At 34.4% G+C, this 21,211-nt stretch overlaps 1 protein-coding gene across 28 annotated transcripts in view; it reads right to left on the bottom strand.

Annotated features, from left to right (window-relative positions):
- LOC109683296 (NBPF family member NBPF6-like protein) overlaps positions 1-21,211 on the bottom strand; it is a 143,997-nt gene that overhangs the window by 39,616 nt on the left and 83,170 nt on the right. For 3 of the 28 annotated variants that reach the window (XM_074050506.1, XM_074050484.1, XM_074050501.1), the window contains 2 exons: positions 6,748-6,804; positions 3,000-3,196 (listed from right to left, as the gene is read on the bottom strand). The exons of 18 other annotated variants lie outside the window; for them this stretch is intronic. The gene's annotated coding sequence lies outside the window, so the exon portion shown is untranslated. Of the gene's footprint in view, positions 1-2,999; positions 3,211-6,747; positions 6,805-21,211 lie in introns of all 28 variants that reach the window. 7 more of the 28 variants (XM_074050487.1, XM_074050502.1, XM_074050496.1 and 4 more) reach the window with 4 other exon arrangements.

The following is a 21,211-nucleotide window of genomic DNA, read 5'->3' as shown; positions in this document are numbered from 1 at the left end:
ATTTCACTTCAAAGACAGTTTCATTATCAATTTAGCATTAAAAAAAGGCAAAAAAGCAAGTATGGCTGCTAAGTGCCAGTGGTACATTCTTTCAGGAAAAATTATTAAATGAAGGAAATATAACTGGATAAGCTATAATATGATATTTTAAATGACATTTAAAACCAAATTATTAATAAAATTCTATCTACACAGAAACCTTCACAAGAGAAACAATCATAATCATAGGGTAGCTGAGATACTTATTGTTAGTAAAGAGCAGAAATTTACCAAATATCTCCACCATTAGCTACCAACTAAGAACACAATAAACATTGCTGACAAAGTTGGAATTGATAAGTACAGGAAAAATTTTGGTGAATGATCTTAAAGAACTAAAAGCATAACAAAGTAAAAATTGACATGTGTATTTCTCACAGTCCTTTATCTTCTTGATGAAAGAAAAACAATTTAATTATTAACGTATAAGCACTAAAATGACCTCTGAAATCAGACAGCTAAGAAAAATCTGTGTCCTAGATGAATGGACCAGGTAATGTGTCAAATATGATTTTAACACTAAGATGTTATAATAGCTGTCCATAAAGGACTAAATCATCGTGATAATTTCAGTTAAAACATTTCAAACTAGAATCTTTCCAACTCATCTCTTCACTAAGCAACAAAATCCATCTCAGGTGAAAAGTTACACATTTCATACTAACTCATAAAGAATGGTAAAATTACACAAGGTGTTATCTTCAACCTCTTTTCACAGTAGTTAGTAGGTTTTAAGTTTCTGTTCATAATGTCTCCTGTTTCACTTATATAAGTAAAAAGCATTTCTAATTTACTACAGGAAGAGAATTTAAACTAAGAGTTTCCTACTAAGCTGATCTAACTCTGAGTGAAATTGCTGAAGATCTCATAGTAAAGTAATAGCACAGCAGGTCATAACATTGGGAATCCTTTTCACTTCAAAGCATTTTACTTTAAGCTTCAGTTTTTACACCACATTGCTGAAAACAAAGCATTACCCATAGATGGGAGCTGAATGCTGTGATGGCACAGATCACACTTCTATTTAAGTATATACTTTACAGAAAGATAGTCCCAATACAGCAATACTATCAGCAATACTAAAATAGAATGTCACTAATATCTGACATAGTTAATATGAGAAAACAATGCATTACATTTCATTGGACCTTAAATTTTTCCCACAGCTTCACTTACTACTTTATCCATCAGTTCAAACTTGGATGACCCATAAAAGATATTACACATATGTATGCATACTAATAAGGTATAACTCTGTTACTTTTGAACTAAAATTAATGTTTATCTATAGAACTTGTCCTTTACAGTCCAAAAGCATAAGTGTATATAAGTGATGTCATTGCTAAAATTGATATTTAACTTTTTATATATGGTTCAGTTTGACACATAAGTTAATAAAAAGTATACATGAATTCAACCTTATTAAAACATGTTCCATTTTTACATAAACATGCATATGCCACTGGCTTTACTTGGGTCTTCAAAAATGAACTCTCCCTCTCTCTCTCTCTCTGTGTGTATATATATACACACACACACACACATATATGTGTGTGTATTTTAAAAGATGATCTCTATTAATATGGTACTTTTACATGATAAAATTACATGGTAATTTTACATGATGGCAATAGCATTATAAAACAATACAACCTGTGAGACATAAATTATAAACTGCTAAAATCAGTATTCTTGTGAATTATCTTTGCCATCGTAATTTCCTACAGCCTCACAGGGCAAACCATGAGCATTTACAAAAATAACATCATGACTAAGAATTTGCCTCAACTGCATATTAGAATGTCTATGCTACATCTAGAATTATTTCACTCAGTATACAAAAAGGGATTGCTTTATGGGAACAACAATCTATGTATTAGGGTGCTTTTATATTGTGTAAATACCTGCCTTAGTTCTAAAAACATTTTATTAGCACTTTTGATACATACCATACTTAATCTAAGTGTGCAAAAATTACTAGATATTGTATATTAAAAAAAAACTTACAGGACAATTGTTTCCACTTGACTGACACTGAGCTGCTGATTGCCCAGTTGGGAAAAAAGTGAAAAAAAGCACATGAATCCCTGTAATTGAATGACTAGCACTATGAATTGAATGTGTTACCATACATTTCACATCCTACATTCTAAAACAAAAATCTTTATTAAACTTCTATGGCATGATTTTCATCACTACTTCCTTGTTCCAAAAAACTTTATAAGAAAATTTAAACCATAATTTATATTTTAAGAGCTCACAGTTATATAATTTTGATACATATACATACAAAGTAAAAAATTTAGGTATCTTTGTTAATCAGTATTAAATTTGAAATCTAAGGTTCAAAGACCTTTATACTGAAAATATGACACTACAAGCAAGTTACTTGTGGATTTAAAGACATTTAGGTAACTTTTATATCAGAGAGTCTTTAAAGCATAGTAAATATTTTTCATATCTAACAACTACGTGTTTAGCTAAGCAAAAAATTTATTTCAAAGAGCTGGAAATGAAAGATAACAGGATAGATTTCTTAGAAGAGAGACAAAGTGAAGGTAATGTATTATACCAGAAAAAAACAAGTTGGAGACAAAATCTAGATATAAAGAATTCAAAAACAGGCCAAGCATAGTGGCTCACATCTGTAATCCTAAGTACTCAGCATGTGGAGGATCCTGCTATTTGAGAGACAGACAAAAAAAGTTACAGTCTGAGGCTCACCCAGGGAAGAAGGCTGCAGACTCTATCTAAAAATACCTAAAGGAAGAGTTGGAATCATGGCTCAAATAGCCGTGCCTAGCAAGGCAAGGTTCCAAGTTAAAACCTCAGTACACCAAGAAAAAAAAAAGAATTGAAAACAAAAAGTGTAAAGAAATTTTCATAGAGAAGCAGCATTTAATTATCAAATAAAGATAAATGCAGATAAGAACGTGAAAACTAAGCTACTATTCACCCACCTGGAGCACTAGCACATGGGGCGAATGCACAAAAATCAATGCATTTTCCTTTCGTGATGACTCCAAGCCTAGTTGAGCAACACTGGCCTTGGAATTGTATGTAAAGGCAATAGGAATTGTAAGATCCCATCACACAGAACCTGCTTATGCTGTTCTGCCACATGAATATCACTCTTAGATTTAAACTTGAAGGTACTCTGAAAAAATAAAACTAACATAAACAATCTTTTTAAAAGAAAAGAAGAAAATTGAATTTTTAACAAAGGAAATAATTACAAAAGTAAACAATTTGCTATGTACCTTTCATACTGTATGGCACTTATCAGTGGCATCACATATTTAGTTATTTTCACAATAGTTCCAAAGAGTTACTTTTATTATGCTAATAATGATAGTTAGATCTTCATATTCTCATTTTCATTTTTTATTTGTAAAATAATTTCATTAGAAAACTAAAGCGAGATGGTTTTAATTATAAATAGAATTTTACATCAATACTTTTATAACGTAAATTTAATTTTCTTGTTAGCACTTTCAAAAGTATTCATATGACTTATTTCCTGACAAATGACTTATTTAATACAGAAAAACAACTATTAGTTGATACCAGAAAAGATTAATACATAAAAATATTTTTACCTTTACTAAAAAAAAATCAAAATACTGAACACCAGTGCAATGTAACAATAGCCCAACATCTGTGTTAAAATCAGAAGTTTATTAAGACATGTAAATAACTTATATAAAAGACAGAACCTAAACAGAAAAGTATTACTGGAAGTAGTTAAAACTGCTCTGCAGATATCAATGATAATGATGAATAATATTTAATCTTTGAAATAATACTATGAAATCAGTACTAGCTGCTTTCAACTATATACTATGGAAACAAAACATTATGGAAATGAAGATCTAGGAGGGAGAGAACCAGTACATAATCCCCAATCTTCTGACACAGAGTCAATAGTCAATGTATTAATAAGGAACTCATTACAATCCTGACTCTGCCACTAATTAACTTCTTGCTCCCTAGGAAATCATTTCACTAATATGGCACCAACTTTCTAACGCTAAAGTTATAACAAGAATAACCAAGATGTTTCAATCCAAGTTCTTATGCAAAGCAAACAGATATGCATAGAAGTCAAGTAGCTCAGATAGGGACCTTCTCAAACTAGAGAGCATGGTCTGTCTGAAGGTAGCCCTCAGTGCTCTGAACAAGTCAGTTATTATACAATACTGTCAGTTCTCCTATATTTTTCAAGAGAAAATATGAAGTATGGGTTTTTATATAAAAATCACCCTAGCTTTTCAGTTTAATTCAAACACTTTAAAAAATACTGCAGATCAAATAGGTTAGGCCAGGTTCCAGCAGTTTTTCACTTCTTCCCTAGTCTCCAGAGTCTAACACAGAACTGGATGCAAACCATTAATTATCAGGCGTGTGTCAAAACTAAAGCATAAATAAAAATTGTACGTATGTTTACAGAGATGCTACTTTTTATCTTGTACATGTAAATGTAGTTAGCAATTTCATTACTGAAAGTTAATAAAATTGCTCTATTTTAGACCTTTTACATTCTACTCAATTAAATGGAATGGAGAACATTACCTCTCACCTCAAAGTTTCAAGTTTTAATTGCTTTTGTAAAAACACATAGATTCACATTTCCCAAGCCAGTGGTAACAGTTAAGTTTAAAAAATGTCCTGATTTCAAATAAAGATTCTATTTTCTCCATAGTGTATAATACAATCAAAAGTTGAAACTGAAAATTTCTACAATTAATTTTTGTGTGAAATTATGCATTAAGCAGTAACACTGCTAAATATAAACCCATCTGACTGCTTTCTTCACTAGTTGCCTTTGAATTACAAAAGAATATTTAACATGTATTTTGGTAAGACCATAAATGCTCAAAAATTTAATACTTGTGTTTCTAAACAATCATTTAAAAATAAAATTTAACAAGTCAAATTATTGATTTATGTTGTAGAACACTGCTCAGAGAATAATTCCCTATTTTAGAAGAGTAAAACCTGAGTTAATTTGTATAAACAAAGATTAACTTAGGGAAGACAAGAAGTTAAGAAACCATGAAAGCCAACCAAATAAGGAAGAAGAAATACTACAAGATCATCTTTCCAGAATTTGTTCAAGTACACTGTACACAAGTATGGAATTATCACGATGAAACCTTTGTGATAATTCAATGTGTACTAATTCAAAAATAAAACATTGAGAATTCAAAACATATATTTTTAAAAAGACTACAAGTGTTCAATGAGACGAGGGCAAACCAGAATTTAAGCAAGTGGAACAAAGCTACATGTAAATGCTGAGAAGGCAAAGTAAAATATACTCTGCAAGTCAAATAAAGGAAGTTTTGTATAGAAATTTAAACAACAGACTGCAAGGTGATCATGAATGGTAGGATTATGTTTCTACATAAAAGGGCTGAACTGAACAAAGTTAAGTATATTCACAACTGGGATATATTGAGAAACCCCTTTAAATATTGACTTTGAAATTACAAATGAAAGACAGGACTGTACAATGAATACAGTGTGTGAGAAGTACTTTTGGGGGGAAAGAGAGTGAATGGAAGAAATAAAGGTAAGGGAATATGGTTGATGGGTTTCAGATACATACATGAAACAGAATGATGAAACTTCTTGCAGTTGCCTAAAGTGGGGCAGGAAGGGAACTGCCAGATGGGGCGGGGGAATGGTGGGGGCAATCTAATTGGAACACCCAATACATTTAATATATGCTAATAAAAATGTAAAACAAGAAAAAAAAGATTATACATAAAAGGGTTTGAAGTAGGCCTGAATACTCATTCCAGAGCTCCTAGGTAGTTTCACAACTGCTGCTTTTCCCATGCTTTTGCTGCAGGCAGTACCAGTGGGAAATACTCAAAAGATTTACCAGAAATTCATCATGCCCAGCTTTTATTTGTTGAAATGGGGTCTTGGGAACTTTTCTGCCTAAGCAGACCTGGAACTGTGATCCTACCATTTTCTGCCTCCCAAATATCTAGCATTACAGGCATGATCCACAGCCCCTAGCTTTTTATTCTATCATTCAAGCTGCTTAAATTCAGTCACATAATTATTTTTCTTTTCATTTGTTTCTAGAAATATTATTCAATTTTTCTGATTTACTTTCTAGTTAATTTCAAGCTGTATTGGATCAATAGACTGAACTTTTCTCTCATTTAGTTTGAATTATGTAATTTCTTTTTCTTTTCTTTTTTTCATTTTTTATTTATCTTTTAATTATTCATTTACTCACATGTGGATACACTGTTTGGGTCATTTCTCCCCTTCCCCCCTACCCCCTCCCCCACTCACTTCCAGGCAGAACCTGTTCTGCCCTTATCTCTAATTTTGTTGTAGAAAAAATATAAGCATAATAAGGAAGAAAAAGCGTTTTTGCTAGTTGAGTTAAGGATAGCTGTACAGAGATATTTCTAGCACTGCTTTTGTGTACACATGTGTTCCAACCCATGTTGATTCATCTCTAATCTTTACACTGGTTACTGATCCCCTTCTCATGTTAACCTCTGTCGCTTTAAGGTTTCTGTATTAGTTCCTCTGAAGTGGGGACATCAAATGCTTTCATGTTTTGGGTTTTCTACCTATTCCTGTATCTCCTGTATGTGCTCTCCCTTTGTTGTGATACAAGTCCAGTCACATTGCTGCATTTGCCCTAGATCTAAAGTACGCATATGAGGGAGAACATACGATTTTTGGTCTTCTGAACCTCGCTCAGAATGATGTTCTCCAGTTCCATCCATTTACCTGCAAATGATAAGATTTCATTTTTCTTCATGGCTGAGTAAAATTCCATTGTGTACAAGTACCACATTTTCATTCATCAGTAGTGGGGCATCTTGGTTGTTTCCATAATTTGGCTATTGGCTATTGTGAATAGCGCTACAATAAACATGGATGTATAGGGGCCTCTGGAATAACCTGTGTTGCATTCCTTTGGGTATATCCCCAGGAGCGGGAATGCCGGATCATATGGCAGATCTATGCTTAGATTTTTTTAAGAAGTTTCCAATTAATTATGTAATTTATTTCTAAGAGTTTAATTATTTTCAAATTTGCCAAGTCACATTTCATAGTCTCAAGCTTTCAATAAACCCCTATGCTTCTTTAAGCACTCTTATTTTATATGGGGGATGTTTGCTTTTGCTTTTGTTTTTCAGCTTGGTTGACAATATGATGCCTCTTTTCTGTTTTTTATTTAGTATGCCCAGGCTTATGTGAGATTTCTCTAGGTTTTAGGTGTGATGTGCTAAATGCATAACTTCTGCCACTCCAAATGAGGCAATATTAATCTACAAATATACACTGTTCTTAGTTTGGACTTTTCAAGACACAAACAATTTATGATTCACCATGCATGTGAGGGTTTGGTTATGATGAGAAATTCTCAGGGTTGGTTATTTTTCCTACCTCTACTTAACACCAAAAATAAGACAAGAAAATCTTACTACTCCAAACAGTGAGAATTAATGTTTCCTCATAACACTTCCACTAATGAGACAAAGCATTATTTGATTAGAACCCTAATCACATAAATTAGAATTATTTAATGTAAATGAGAAAATAAACCAAAATATTTCTTAACTTCACAAACTAAGTCCATCTAATTCCCAGAAAAGCATCTTACTTTGCAATAATAATCTACAGAAAACTTCATTAAAATCAAGAAAACTTCATTAAAATCAAGAATATACTAAATACTTCATTAAAATCAAGAATATACCAAATTTACATTGAACTTATGTAAAAATTATATATGACAATGTCTGTTATTCTCACTATAACATTATATTACATGTATTGCTGATAACATGCTAATGACATTGCAATACTCAATGAATCCTGTTTCTTGATGTACAACTAAGAGAATAGTGATATTTGTGCATTGTGGAATAATCTTCACCTCAAAATAATAATACTAATCTATCATGATTTATTGAAAAAAATCATTGATATTCTAGGGTCTACATTTCTAAATCCACCCAGAAAAACATAATCCATTCTTCTATTTTTTGATCATTCCACATCAATAGAAAATAAGATACAAATTCAGTTCTTTGCTACTTAAAGCCTATAATGACATCATTTAAACTTATCATAATCATTCTCACATTTCATTATAGACCAATACCCTTACTGTGTATTCTATGAAGCCATGCCTAAATATCAGTCAATTCATAAATCTATCCTAATCTCCCTTGCCTCTATCCTTTCAATCACGCTTTCTGTCTCAAATACAGTCATCACCTTTTGCTTAACTTGTGAAATCTATGTATTTCTAAACAGACTAAAAAACTTACTGCTCTATGAACAGTTCCTGAATCCTCTGTAGCTGGAATTAATAAACCTAGCTCAAAACTTTAATACTATTTGCATTGTATTTCCTTTCTGAAACACCTATCAACTTTTAATTATAAAAATATAGGGATATAATTATATTTTCAAAAAGAGAGTACAACCTTAATCATTATTAATCCCCAAAGCTTAGTTTAATTCCTTGAATATAATAAATATTCAACATATTGTTGAATTTTATTCAACTGCATGCCCTGCAATCATTGTTATCACACCTTTAACAAGCAAGAATGTAGAGGGCAACAAAGATTATCATCACAAGCTTGACAATAAATTAGCATAGGAAATTTCTATGTATGAAATGAAGTCAGATCTTCAACATAGTAGGATAATGACTAAACCAATAAAATCAAAAGTTAAGATGATGTAATATATTAGATTAAGTAAAATGTCAAATACTGGCTCAATTATCACTGCAATACTTCAATTATTAAAGAAAAAGAAACACCACTAAAATAAACTAATATCCAAGGGAAACATCATTTCAAATAATGACACGACTACTAAGGAAAGACATCAAGTTTAAGTCTCACTTGCTAATATCAAGAAATTTTATGAAGCTGATTCTTTAATATAAGCAAAGATTTTTTAAGCACACATGTAGTTCTATAAAGAATGGTTATATAAGAAGTTTGGAACTTATAAAACTTAAATTATACAGTCAACCAATATTATACAAAGGTAAAAGATTTAAGGAAAGAACTTGATTAAACAAAGTGACTTAACTATAAAGGAATATCCTGGAAATGCTGTCCCATTACCGCCAATCATTTCTACAATAAACTACAGAACACTTGTGGATGTGACCATAAAAATATTCTCACTGGGCGGAAAGTTCAAAACTGATACTGACAATAATGGCTCTCTTAGAGGACTCATACATTTGCACCCTGTACATCTACAGGTCCTTGATCAAGGACACAAAACGAACCCTCACAAAGACCTCTCTTTCCCCAACAGCTCCCTCCTCCTTTGTACCATGTCCACAAGAAGTTATAGTTGTTTCAATAACCGTGAATTCTGACCTCAAGCTCCTAAGCTCAGCAAGATCACCCTGCTGTGTTAGGTGTCAACTCCCAATGCCTCAATAAAACTACTGATTCCAGGCAGAAAGCCACATAAACATGGGCTCATCTTAAATGTTTTCTTGCTCTCAAGAATGTCAGACCAGCACTATGTACATTGAAAACTGTCCACAAAAAGATGTTTTACACATTTTTGCCAATTATATAATTATTTATGAGGGTAGGAATACAGCCCATATCAGCTACTCCATCAATTGCCAAAGTCAGAAGTCAGAAGTTCTTCTAAGCTGAACTAAGCAGAAAGTTTGTGAGTGAATAGTGGGTTTTAAGAGATTTTCTTTTCAAATTATAATTGCCATCCCCTTAGGGAAAAGAAAATAATTGAAGAGCACCAATGAATCAATTTTAAAAAGCACAGTACTACCAGTTACATGAATTCATGAGAGGTAATTGTGGAAAGCAGATTCTTATCCAATGAAGGCAACGAAAATCACATCAAGACTTCCAAAATAATCTTAAAAGCTAAATGAGCCTGGCTTTAACACTAGCCTCTTTATGAATCATTTCCTGGTTCATTACTACAATGACAATACTTCTCCATGATCCCACTGGATATAGTGATTATGGATTATATCAGTATTAGAAGATCATTTAACTTCACTTTGTCTAGGTTTTTCTTATGGGTCTCTTCTTTTCTTGGGTATAAATAAATTACAGGTAATTTACAGTCTTGCATCTTTCATAAAGTTTACAATAGCCTTTGAAGCACAGGAATCATCCAATAAGTGTTCTCAGAATTATAAAACTGTATGAGAAAATTAATGCTAACAAAAATCATTTTGGTGTTTCCTCTGGTCATTTTAAACTACTTCTCCTTACTGAAGGAAAATTCAGAGTTCATAACAATATAATCAATAAATAGGAAAGGATGAAGTCAAACTATCCCTATTTGTAGACGACATATTACACCTAAAAGATACAAAAAAAACCCTGCATAGATATAAATAACTTCAGCAAAGTAGCAGATTAGAAAGTCAACATACAAAACTCAGTAGCTATTCTATACATGAATGAACAAACTGAGAAAGAATATAGGAAAGCAATTCTATTTTACGATGGCCTCAAAAAAAGTAAGAATAAACTCAAGAAAGGAAGTGAAAGATCTCTACAATCAAAACTTTATACCACTGAAAAAGAAACTGAGGAAGACCTCAGAAGATGGAAAGATCTCCAATGGTCTTAGCTTAGAAGAACCAGTATTATGAAAATGGCTATGTCACCAAAAGCAATCAACATATTCAATGCAATTCCCATCAAAATTCCAATGACATTATCCACAGATTGAAAAATGAGTACTAAAATTCATATGGAAGGACAAAAGACCTCGAACAGACAAGGCAATACTGAGCAAAAAGACCAGTGCTGACTTCAAACTTTACTACAGAGTGACAGCAGTAAAAATAGTATGGTTCTGGCACAAAAATGGACATGAAGAGCAAGAGAAGAGAACAGAAGACCCAGATATGAATCCATGCAGCTATGCCCACATTTTTTTTGCAGTACTGGGGTTTGAACTGAAGGCTTTCACACTGAGCCACGAAACCAGGCCTATTTTTGTACAGGGTTTTTCAAGATAAGGTCTTGCATACTAATTGCCCAGGCTGGCTTCAAACCACGATCCTCCTGATCTCTGCCTCCTGAGAAACTACAATTACAGGTGTGAACCACTGGTGCCAGCCTCGAACCAGACTTTTGCCAAAGGCACCCAAAACATACAATGGGGAAAAGACAGCCTCTTCAACAAATTTTGCTTCGAAAACTAGATATCTACATGCAGAGAACTGAAACTAAGTCCACGTCACTCAACCTATACAAATATCAATTCAAAGTGAATTAAGGACTTAATATAAGCCTGAAACTTTGAAACAACTACAGAAAGTAGTAGGAGATACACTGGCACATAGAGACATAGGTAATGACTTAATAAATAGAATTCTAATGGCTTATCTAGTAAGAGAAAGGATGAACAAATAGGACTGCAACAAACTAAAATGCTTCTGTACAGCAAAAGAAACAGTCACTAGACTCAAGGGATTGCCCACAGGATGGGAGAAAATCTTTGCCACCTATTTTTCTGATAAGGGACTAATATCCAGAATATACAAGGAGCTCAAAACACTTAACTTCCAAAGAATGAACAACCCAATGAAGAAATGGGTACATGAATTGAGTAGAGAATTTTCAAAGGAAAAGGTACAAATGGCTAATAATTGCACAACTTCCCTGACCATAAAAGAAATACAAATCAAAACTACACTAAAATTTCATCTCACTGCAGTAAAAATGGCTATCATTAAGAACACAAACAACAAATGCTGACCAGGATGTGGCAAAACAGGAACACTTATATACTTTTGGTGGGAATGTAAATTAGTACAACCATTATGGAAAGTAGTATGGAGATTCCTTAAAAAACTAAAAATAAAAATGCCATATGATTCAGTGATACCACTCTTAGGCATATATCTGAAGGAATGTTAAGTTGGGTTACAATAAAGACTCCTGCACACCAATGTTTACTGCAGCACTGTGCACAAAAGCCAAGCTATGGAAACAACCCAGATGCCCTACAACTGATAATGGATTAAGGAAATGGGGGGTATATAAATATTTATATAATGGAGTATTGTTCAGCCATAAGGGAGAACAAAACTATGTGGTTTGAAAGGTAAATGGATGTAACTGGAGAACAGCACATAAAAATGAAATAAGCCAGGTTCAGAAAGACAAAGGCAAGTTTTCTCTCATATGTGGAAGACAGATCCAAAACATTCACAGATAAACAAAAGGAAACATAATCATATACATATTTTATGTAGAACATCATTGTAATAGTAGAACTACTCTATAGCATTCAAGGGAAGAGGGAAAGAAAAAGAGAATGATAGAGTTAAATATACTGAAATGCATTACATGTTTGCAGGCAGAGGACATAAAAATATGTACTGAAAGCTGTTGTTCAACAACAGGGGAATGAGAGGGAAGGGGTAAGAGAGAGTAACAGAGGGTCGAACTGACCAAAGTTAAATATATTCACAGTTGGGATACATCATGAAACCCCTCTGAACACTGACTCAGGAGTTAATATTAAAACAGAAGACTAAAATAGGTGTAGGGGGTATTTGTGGGAGGGGGAGGGAGTATGAAGGAGATGAAGGTGACGGAATATGGTTGATGGGCTTTATATAAATACAGAAAAAAGAATGATGAATCTTCTTGCAATTGCATTAAGTTGGGTGGAGAAGAGGCTGCAAGTGAAGATGGTTGGGCAATCTAATCAATGTAAAATGTAAGGCTATTTGAATTTGCCACAACAAATCCCCACTGTACAATGAATATACGCAAAAAAAATGAAAAAAGAAAATTATTTGCTAGTACTCTATAAAACAATGCATGTGTCTCTCCACTTTGGTGGCTGATTACTATCTTTTGACCACAGTTACTCCAAATTACCTTCCCTAGCTCCCTCTCCCCCTTCTTTCCTTCTTTTCCTTCTCTGAATGGGAAGATAGTGTTTAAGAACTCCAGCTGATTTCTAAAAATAGGCACTAAAATAAAATACTGCAAAATGTGCTGAAAAACACTGCAAATTTAACTTTTCCACATAGTCACTGAATCACTGCTGCAATGTTTGTGCATTCCATTGCGTGGAGAAAAACATTTGTTTTCATTTTCTTCAGACTGCGTACACTAGAATAATGAATTTTAATACATTCTCCTGAAGTTTTTAATGGAAAGATAATAAAACATCCTTATATGGAGAAAAAAATGGTATTAATTTTGAGTCCAATCAAAGGCTATAATGCCCTTCTTCAGTTTTTAGGAGAAAGTATTCTAGTACTTCTAAGTTACAAAAATTTATAATGTAATTAGAAGACCACAAATATGTAATCCATTGAAAAAATGTAATAATTTTACTATCTCTTTCCTATTTGTGGTACTTAGGTTATTTCTAACCCTTTAAAATTATAATAAAGGTAAAAAATAAGCATGTTTGTACCTAAATCTCCATGTTCATTTGATTGTTTCTCTTGGATTTTCAGAAGACAAATTGTTACATAAAGTGATATGAACAGGAATGGGATAAGACTCATGAGTGGGCATGAAGGATCTTTCTATGGTGACAGATGTTTTCTAAAATTGGATTTGTACCTATCATGGCAGAATTTGTAAGTTCACCAAAAATAAATGACTGGTACATTGAAAATAAATGAATCCTATGGCATGGAATTATACTTTATTAAAGCTATTCCAATTATGTTAAAGACAAGATATAGGACAGATATATTTTGTCTTAAATATACACCAAAGAGTAGTATTGTAATACAAATTGTTTAACATAGACCAATCAAGTATGTTGTATAACATTATATGTGATAAGTATACAAAATACACTCTTCTCAAGAATGTGTGGAACTATCAAAAAATGATACATATTTGAGTTCATAAAACAAATTTCAACAAGATTAAAAATCTTATGAATGAAATGAAAATATAATAAATGCTTTGATACTTACTAAAGTCTTTTAACTATAAATTAAAATTTTCATGCAGAACACATTCTACTCTGTAGCCTCACTGATATTTCTTTCAAACTCCAAAGAAGAAAAGAATTTACTACACAAACCCTTAAGTAATAGAAGAGGCAGCCTTGAAAGCAGTTTGAGAAAAAAAGACTCTCCCCTTACAAGAGAATACCAGTAAGGTCAATAGCAAACTTCTCATCTAAAACCATGGAGGACAGAGCATGGTGGAACACAACATTGACAGTGCTGAGAAGAGACTACTTATAAATTGGCCCCACTGCCTCAGCACATGTGGAACTAACATGATGACAATGCTCACTGATTGACTTGACAAGATCTCACTTTCAGATTAACTCACAGACTCAAATGGTTTGTTGACTGGCACTGGCTGTGCCTTCTACCCCTTACACTGACAGTGAGGAAGTCTGAAAGGCCCATAGCTATACTTTTGGCCAATCTGACCTGGGAACTCTTGATAGCTTAAAACTTAGAACCAGAGACCAGATTTCTGATAGACCTCAGAAAACTGGGTTCCAAATCCTGAACCATGGGAGCAAGGGTAGCTGGTCTGACTAGTTTGGTAAATAAGGTCACTAACATATAGGCACACCGTATGTATAACATCCAAATTTTAAATAAGACTTTTAAAATGAAAACCTGCCCCAGTAGTACTGGCACAGCCATCAAAACGCTGAGGCAATGGGCAGCTTCTCCATTTTGTTTTTTTTTGTTTTCTGTTGTGTTTGTGAACTAAAGCAGTCTTCACTGCACAAAAGATCATCTGTAGTTCTAAAATTCAACAAAAGGTCTGTGAGTCCTGCAAGAGTCTGGGAAGTCCTGGACTATCCAGAAAGGGAACATTTGCCTCACTAGTACTTAATCCCTACCTATCAACTCTACCCTGCTTGCCAACCTAAGTCCCTCAGATACCAGAGAGAGGTGCCTCCAATCCATTCAGGTGAGTTTGCTTTCAGTCATGGAGGACACTGCATAGCCCAGCTCAGCGTGCAGGCATATGATTGCATCCCACCAGGAGAAAGCTTTATGAACTAATAAACTGAGTGAATTCTGCTCTGCCTTATTAGGGGACAGGTGTTGTGACTGGTGGCTCAGTCCCTGCACTTCTCAATATAAAGAAAGACAGCAGGGTACAGGCTGGCTGAGCCTGAGTTCAGCTTTTGGGAAATAATATAATACAATACCTCAGTAAACCACCTCTGGGAGGCCTAGCAGTGAACTGAAAGTAACTGCCTTTCCAGAGAAGAGCTTTTGCCCAAATAAACCGATCTACAACTCCCAGGCTTGCCCAGTGAGAGAGCCTGGTCACTGCTCTATGCTCAGCTCTTGTGACCACCTTAGAGAACCCGCCTACCCAAGCAAGCTGAACCTGACTGCCCCATGAAAGAGGACCTGGTGGCTAAACAGCCTGAGTGGAGCAGCCCCAAAAAGTCTGGTAGGGAGAGCATCAAGAATTGCTACCTAGCCCTGCATATTTATCCTACAGAGGGGCAGGGTCCCAAAAAGAAACCTTGTCTAAAGGGATACAGGCCCATGCAGTAGGGAAGAGAACGCATACAGAGGGAAAACCTGAGAGCAGTAGACAAAAACCTGAGGACCAGAAATTAGAGGAGAACTTCCAGTATACTCATTGAACACACAGGAAATCCACTCCTCTCCACAACAAGGAAGAAGTTCTGGCTTAATAAAGAAAAAATTGAAGAATTATGAAAGAAATATGCAAGAACTCTGCAACTCTATTGAAAGACCAAATCTCCAAATCATGGACATTAAAGAAGAAAAAGAAGTATAAACAAAAGGCATAGGAATCATATTCCACAAAAGAGTAGCAGAAAACCTCCTACATCTCAAGAAAGAGACACCCATTCAGGTATAGGTGCCCACTACGACACCAAACAGTCATGACCAAAATAGAACCTGTGAGAAGCATAATAGTTAAAACAGTAAGCACAGAGAACAAGGAAAGAATACTGATGTCTATAAGGGAGAAATGTCAAATAACCTATAAAGGTAACCCCCCAAAAATAACAGCAGATTTCTCAACAGAAAACATAAAAATAAGAAGGGCATGGAATGACGTATTTCAATCACTGAAAGAAAACAATTGCAAACTAAGGATACCCCACAAAGCCTTCATTCATAATTGAAGGGAAATAACCTTTCATGACAAATAGAAACTAAAACAATACATGTATACTAAATCAGCACCACAAAAGATATTCAGTCAAAGGAATCTTAGACAAGGAAGACAAAAATAAACATAGTCATAAAAGATGGCAATAAATAAATCTTAGGAGATGAGCAGACATACAATTCTAGAGTAGCAACAAATCAATTGTATACACACACACACACACATACACACACAAAACCACAAAGTGGCAGGAATTACCACATACCTCTCAACAGTAACACTGAATGTTAATAATCTGAACTCTCCCATCAAAAGACATAGATCAGCAAGCTGGATTAAAAAGGAAGACCTAAGGGTTTGTTGTTTACAAGAAACCCAACTCACAGACAGAAACAAACATTTGCTTAGGGTGAAAGGATTCAAAAAGATTTTCCAAGCAAACGGTCTCTGAAAACAGGCAGAAGTAACTATACATATATCAGAGAAAGTAGACTTCAAGCCTTCCCTTCATCAGAAGAGACAAAGAAGGTCAATTCATACTAATGAAAGGAACAATATATCAAGAGGAAGTGACAATTGTTAACTTACATGTACCCAATGTCGGTGCATCTAACTTCATTACACAAACACTACTGGACTGAGTAGCACAGATAAACCCAAAAACAATGACAGTGGGAGACAACAATCCTCTACTATCACCAATAGATAGGTTATCCACCAAAAAATCAACTTCAAAATTAAAGGACATCATAGACCAAATGGACATAACACACATCTACAGAGTATTTTATCCAGCAGCAGTGCAATACACTCTTTTCCCAACAGTTCTTGGAAAGTTCTCCAAAACAGATCACATTTTAGGACACAAAGCAAGCTCCAACAAACAAAAAAGTTCAAATAACCTGCCAACAAGTCTGTGTAACCACAATGTAACAAAACTAGAACTCAACAAAATAAATACAGAAATACACAAACACCTGGTGACTGAACAACACAGGGGTGAATGACCAGTGGGTCATCTAAGAAACCAGTAACTAAAACATTCCCGGTATTTAATGAAAATGAAAACACAACCTACCAGAAGGTATGGGATACAGCAAAGGCAGTGCTAGGGGGAAAATTTATAGCTATGAATGCCTATAATGAAAAGGCTCAATACTGCATCTTAAACTCCTAGACAAACAAGAACTAACTAAATCTAAAAAGCGAACAAGATAATTAATAAAATAGGGACCAAAATCAATGAAAGGAAGAACCATAAGTTGGTTCTTTGAAAGATAAGTAAGACTGATAAACCCTTAGCAAACCTGCCTAAAGTGAGAATGGAAAAAACCCAAATTAATAAAATTAGAAATGAAACAGTGAACATCACAACACATACCAATGAAAACTGGAGCATAATTAGAATACTTTAAAAACCTATCTTCAAACAAATTGGAAAATCTTGAATACATGGGTAAATTTCTAGTTCAACTAAAATTGAACCAAGAGGTTTATAAATCAGCTAAATAGATCTATAACAAGTAATGAAAATGAAGCAGCAACAAAGAGTCTTCTAAAAATGAGAATCCCAGAACCTGTAGGATTCACTCCTGAATTCTACCAGACCTTGAAAGAAGAACAAATACCAATACTCCTCAAATTTTTCCATGAAATACAAAGGGAAGGAACACTACCACACTCATTCTATGAAGCCAGCATTACACTCATTCTAAAACTGGACCAAAAAAGAGAATCATAGATCAATTGCTTTAATGAACACAAATATAAAAATTCTCAATAAAATACTGACAAACAGAATTCAACAGCATATCAAAAAGAACATACACCATGATCAAGTCACATTCATTCCAGAAATGCAGGGATGGTTCAACATACCCAAACCAACAAATGTAATAGAGCATATGAACAGAAACAAGGACAAAAATCACATGATCATCTCAATAAATACAGAAAAAGTCTTTGACAAAATTTGACATCCTATCTTGATAAAAGCTCTGATGAAACTAGGCATAGGAGGAATGTACTTCAACATAATAAAGGCTATTTAGGACAAGCCTATAGCCAACATCGTATTAGGTGAGGAAAAACTGAAACCATTTCCTCCAAAGTCAACAATGAGACAAGTATGTCCACTCTCACCACTCCTAATCTGGAATTCCCAGACAGAACAGGAAGACAAGAAGAAGAAATGAAAGGAATTCAAATAGGAAAGGAAGAAGTTGAATTATCCCTATTTGCAAATGACATGATCTTACACCTAAAAGACCTGAAAAACTGCACCAAAAACTCATAAATGTAAACACTTTCAGAAAAGTAGCAGATACAGAATCAATAAACAAACATCAGTATCTTTTCTACATATCATCAATGAACAGACTGAGAAACACTTTAGGAAAATGATTCAACTTACAATACGCTAAAAAATTAAATACCTATGAATAAACTTAACAAAGGAAATGAAAGACCTCTTCAATGAAAACTATATACCATTTGCTGGGGAAACTGGATAGTTGTATATAGAAGATTGAAACTGGATTCATTTTTCACCCCATATAAATTATTGATCCAGAGTGGATCAAAGACATTAGTATAAACCCTGATCCTTGAAACAAGTGCAAGAAAGAGCAGGCAATACACTGGAACATATTGGCATAGGCAATAATAATAGTGAAAGAGGTTAGACTGACTTAAGCACAATATGTTTACAGGTAAAATACCAAGTTAAAATCCTCACTGAATGAGGAACACACAAATAATGAAGGATAGGAATATGAAACAAGTTATGTTAAGGCGAAGGGAGAGTGGGAGGGGATGGGTAAATGAAGAGTGTAAAGGAGGGTGAATATGTTTGATGTACTTTCTACACAGGTATAAATATAGAACACTGAAATCTGTTGAAGTCACTTTAAGAAGAGTATTGTGGTATCTGGGAGAATAATCTTCCATTGTCCATTTGGATGAACCAAATCGGGGTATAATACATGTATATATCGAAATGTCACAAAAAAACCCTGTAAAACTATCGTATACTAATAAAAATGTTTTTTGAAAAAAGAAAGTGCTGAAAAATTCAATCCATAGCATCTACCTAGCAAGCACAAAGCCCTGAATGCGAACCTCAGTACTGCCAAAAAATTTCAAACAAGGGTACATATTCAGAAAAGCTATCTTCCAAATCCAAAAGCATTATAAAACTCATCCTAAATAAAACAATTCTGAAATACTCTGTTGCTACCTCACACACTTTAAGAGGGGAAAAAAAAGAGAATTCCTTCATGCTGATAGCAAGTGAACCCATGTAAATCCACATGGAAAATAAAAAGTACCCTTAAATTTAATTATTCAGTTATAAAGATGGAATTAAAACATTTTTATTTTTAGTCTCTTGATTTTAGTCTCTTGATTTTAACTATAAAAAATCTGGGTGACTAAGATACAGTAACAGAGGAACATGAATCTCAGGTGTGCTACTGCACAGTACAGAGACAACAAATAAAAATAAGGTACTGTACATTTCAAAAATCTACAAGAAAGAATTTTGAAAGTTTTCAACATAAAGAAATGATAAATATTCAAGGAAATAAATGCTTAATCTGATATAAACATTATGCAATTCAAACATGTATCAAATGTTACACATTGGCCCATTAATATGTATACTTTTTATGGCTTCATGTATCAGTTTAAAGTACACTTTTAAGAGTTAAAAATAAGTACAAAAATTAATTTTCAAAAAACCAACTGTATTTCTATTCACTAGCAAAGGAAACGTTCAACATGAAACTTCATTTACATAAAACTGAAGGCATTTCCTGTAAGATCAGGAACAACTCAAGGGTACCCACTCTCTCCACATGTATCCAATATGTACTGGGGGCATAGCTCAAGTGACAGAGAACTTGCCTAGCAAGTGTGAGGACCTGGATTAAGTTACAAATACTATAAAAATAAATAAATACACATATTCAGAAAACTCTCAGATCTGATGAACACTGACAGAAAAGAAATAGAATATAAAATTAAGATACAAAAATCAGTAGTTTGGATGAATGTGTGAAGTGCAACTGAGAGCATAAAAGGAGTGTGACTTGGTCACCACATGGTGTGTGGAGTCCATTTCCAGAAGCCAGAGGCATTCCCATATGGCCTAGGGCAACACCCTTGGGGCAGCAGTCCAGGGTTTATACAGGCTCATTATGGCTGTGAGATGTCTGAAATATCTCCACAAGGAGAGTGGCTAGGGATGGCTGAAGCAAAAGTTGTCTGTCTTCCCTTTGTGTTGGAAACTGAGGACACCATACCTCATTTCCAAACTCCCTGATTCTCTTGTACCTTGTCTCAATAGGCATGTGAGCCAAAGTAAAAAGACTCCTTTGCAATGTATGCTTGACAACTACAAGAGAGGGTACACAGGAGATTACAGTGTGGAACTCACATCCCAGAAACTTTGGAGATTCTGTCAAATAGATTGGGTGTCCTTTAGGGTTGATGGCCTTCCAGGGGATCTCCAGGTCAGGAAACCATTGGTAGGGTCTATCAGGTACTGACAGGAACACCAGGTCATCCTGACCAGTTCCCCTACATAGACATATGGCAGACATTGGTAGTTCATCCTCCTCCTTGGCTTAACAAATGCTTTGAAGGCAACTGTAAGATTGTGATGACAAGGGAAACAAATACTGGGACTCTTAAAAGAAAGGAAAAAAGAAAAAGGCTCCTCCCCAAATGCTCCAGATGCCCCTCAGCACAGAGGAATGGAGACAAGTTGTTCAGGAAGCCCTTCACTGGCTTGAAGCTCATGTCCCCAATGGGACAAATGTGTGTGAGCCTATGCCTAGACAGCTTTTCCAGAAGCCAAACCTGCATGGACCCTAATCAAGCAGAAGGCCCAGACAACTTACATAGACATACAGAGGCTCTGAGAGAGCTAAGAGAGACTTTGATGACAAGTCTAAAAGAAGGGGGAAGAAAGGCCATAAACATGAACAAAGTCACAGACATCTTAAAGAAGTCTGATGAAAGCCCAGCACACT

This window comes from Castor canadensis, chromosome 12 (genome assembly GCF_047511655.1).
Source record: "Castor canadensis chromosome 12, mCasCan1.hap1v2, whole genome shotgun sequence".
NCBI classification, from domain to species: domain Eukaryota; kingdom Metazoa; phylum Chordata; class Mammalia; order Rodentia; family Castoridae; genus Castor; species Castor canadensis.
This window is presented reverse-complemented; position numbering and strand designations above follow the sequence as displayed.